The sequence below is a fragment of the Phodopus roborovskii genome, unplaced genomic scaffold, assembly GCF_943737965.1.
Source record: "Phodopus roborovskii unplaced genomic scaffold, PHOROB, whole genome shotgun sequence".
Lineage (NCBI taxonomy): Eukaryota > Metazoa > Chordata > Mammalia > Rodentia > Cricetidae > Phodopus > Phodopus roborovskii.
In genome coordinates this window covers 40,748,738-40,752,117 of record NW_026125281.1, presented here as the reverse complement: position 1 = coordinate 40,752,117, position 3,380 = coordinate 40,748,738, and the positions used below count along the sequence as shown (strand labels likewise).

The following is a 3,380-nucleotide window of genomic DNA, read 5'->3' as shown; positions in this document are numbered from 1 at the left end:
GGGCAAGAAACTGCTCTTGCCTAGACTGCTTGACAGCACACTGTACAAATTGGAAAAGCAGGTTAGAAAGGAAAGTGACTGCTTAACTTGCCAAGGGACAGGATGGTCCTTCAAGGTTCCTGCTTCATGAAAAAGTCTGCCAGATGTTCGGGTTTAGGGGCTGAAGAGGGATGCCCCAACATTACAGAGGAAACTTGGGTGACTGTCTAGGCAACAAGATGTCTCTATCAATTCTAGAGTATGCATTATATCCTTCTGGTATCTTTGATTGAGGTGAAGGTAGATAGTTATATTTATGGTTTTCCTTAGTTATGATTAAAAAATATTACATATACAACTTTAGACTCAAAGGTAGAGTAGATAAAATAGTTTCTTTAAAATTTGCTAAGTGTAAATGGACTAAATATCATAATTATAATTCTATTTTTAAATGCCCATGCACGTTTTATTAACAAAAACTAATAGTGCCAAGTTAATCAAGTCAAACAAAGCCTCTATATTCCATAAAATGTTACAGAAAAAGTTTATTTGTGCTTCAATAAAACGACTATCATTTTAGAACAAGCAGCTAAGAGCAACTGTGCAGTTAATGAGTTTTTGTGAATAAATTTTAAGAGACTATTGCCTGTCCTTAAATTCCTTTTTCTTTTTATAAAAAAAAGAACTATTAAAAATAATTCACAAATTTTGAGTTAAAAAAACTGTTAAAACATGTTTCAACTTTATAATAGACTACAGGAAGATGCTTATGAAACAAATACAACATTTGTTTCAGTACATGCCCTTAAATGATAGACTTGTAAGTATGTAAACAACTATATAATAAAAAGTTTCCAAACGTGGCCTGAACGCAATCAGGCAAATTTACCGTAAGCACACTTTCTAGACAATTTCCATAGCTGCACCAGCATGGCAGTAAACTTCTTCCAAACAAAACAAAAACAAACAAAGTTACTTGGCAATTTGTTGCTGCAATAGAGAAAGTGTACAAACTTGATGGAATTAAAACAGACAATATAATTTAAGGAAAAATAAAGTCATAATAAGATGTATGACGCTTAATGTTTAAAAAGTAGAGCTTTGCTATTGGCTTGGTTCTTTGGACACTGCATGATGTAACAAATGGGAAGAAAATTCATCCTAAAGCCTGGCCATCCACAAACTGGGTGCCGGGTGTCTAAGCAGCATAACATTTTATTATTGTCACTGATGTTGGCACAGCATAGTTTTCTCAGCAAACCCAGCAACAACTGTTGAGGGGCAAAATAAACTTCAAACTTTGAGAGAGAGAGAGAGAGAGAGAGAGAGAGAGAGAGAGAGAGAGAGAGAGAGCGCACAAAAAACAAAACTCCTAAAAAGTGAATACAGGCTCTGCATCATCACACTGGCTTCAAAACACATCTGCAACCCGGCGCATCCTTACTGGAGGTGCACATCTAACTCCACAACTCACAGGTACCTTCTTGGGAGTAGGCTAAAAAGAACAGAAAGTTCCACTTTAAAAGTTTTTCTTTTCTATAGACATTTTTTTCCTGAAGCTGAATTTGAAGGGGAGATGGGGTCTACATGTTGAGCAATCAATCCTCCTCATCATTCTCATTAAAGTCATCATCGTCGTCATCATTCTCCCCGATGTATGAAACAGGGGTCTCCACTCTGGAGCGGCTGTATGGAGACCCATTGGAGCTTGTGGACAGCATCTCATCTCATCATTGCTCAAATCACTGGCAGAAAGCCTTGTGCCATTGGATATAGAACCTGTTGTTGTGACGAATATTCCACCAATCGATCCCTGAGCCATTTCTGTCACGTATGGTTCTAGAGCTTTTGGTACCAAACTTCTGGCCACCTTGAGGTCTTCAGCAGAGCAGTTCCCCGATTCCAGGCTGCATGCCATGCCCAAGCGCATGAATGCCTCAATGTCATCATGGATCTCAAACGTGTTGCCAAACAGAAACTCAAATTTGTCATTGGAGATGCTGCAGCCAATGACAGTCTTCCTGCTGGTGTTGACCATGATGAAGGGCAAGCAGATGACAGTTGGGAGGAGGTGGCCTGCTGTTTGGCTCGGCGCTTCCTCTGCGCCAAGTTCTTGAAGACAATTTGCTGTAGGATGAGTTCCTGGAGCTGTGACTGCTTCTGCTTGATCCTCTCCAGCTTACGCTGCCTCTCCACCTCTAAGTTCTGGCACCCCTGAGCTGAGTTGGTGGGCAGGCCGATCCACCACATCTCCTTCTATTCCTTGGGGATGATGTTCATGGGCATCAGCACATTTAAGGCGTCATAGACATGCCCACGAATATTCTTCTGGTCATAAGCTGATTCATTTGGTAGGATGTGGATGTCAGCAGCGCTGAACTCTGAATCCAGCTCACCAGCCACCTCGTTGTAGGAGGTGGTCCCTTTCCTCTGCACCTTCTCACGCACCTTCATAGAGAAGTGCCGGAGGCCCTCACCATTCTTCTCGCCTTTCCTGTTCCTCTTCCCAGTAGACCAAGGTGAGGAGTCAGATGGCTGCTTCTGGGACTCAAAGTGAGTGTTGGGAGTGTGTGGGCTTCCTACCACAATGCTGTTTAATGCTGCGGGGCTCCAAGGTGGACCAATCCCCGCTTGCTGTGTGATATCGACACCGGACTGTCCAAAGGTTTTTGGCCAAAGCTGCTTTCCAAGTGTGTTCACTGTGGATGGGTGGACAGCTGCAAGAGACACCACACATCTCTTGCCATGTTACCAGATCCAGGAAATCCAGGCTGTAACTGCGTACCCTTCACAGAAGAAACCAGACTTATCCTGGGCCCTGAGTCGGGCCATGACGTGTACTTGGCACAGTGACATGGGTGGTAACGGTCCCTCTCTGTGCCCATAATTGTTAATACTTGCTTGATAACTGTTTTGCTACATATAATTTTACTGTTAGAGTTAAAACCTTCCTTTTTATTTAGACAGAGAATGGGAGTTGTCCTTCTGTATGCTGTGAGTATATGTTTCTCTTCTTGTTGGGTGAATAAAGCTGTTTAGGCCAATGGAAGACAGGATTTAACCAGGCATAAAATCCTAATAGGGATATAAAATGGTAGTAGGCACAATCAGGGGGATACCATAACTGCCAAGGAAGCAAAAGACCCGGGCATCACCAGTAAGACAAGACCCCCATGGAGATATGTGGACTAATAGAAATGGGTTAATAATTAAGAAAGAGCTAGCCAATAAGAAGCCTGAGCCATCAGCCAAACAGTTTATAATTAATATAAGCCTCTGTGTGTTTATTTGGGACTAAATGGCTGCAGGACTGGGAAGGACAGGAACTTCCATCTACATAATCATGTGTGTGTGTGTGTGTGTGTGTACATGTGTGTGAAAAGTGCGCATGGAGGCCTGAG

At 42.3% G+C, this 3,380-nt stretch overlaps 1 pseudogene; it reads right to left on the bottom strand.

The window, feature by feature from the left end:
• Nucleotides 1–1,519: 1,519 nt before the first annotated feature.
• Nucleotides 1,520–2,565, bottom strand: LOC127233569 (transcription factor Dp-1-like; annotated as a pseudogene).
• Nucleotides 2,566–3,380: the final 815 nt, after the last annotated feature.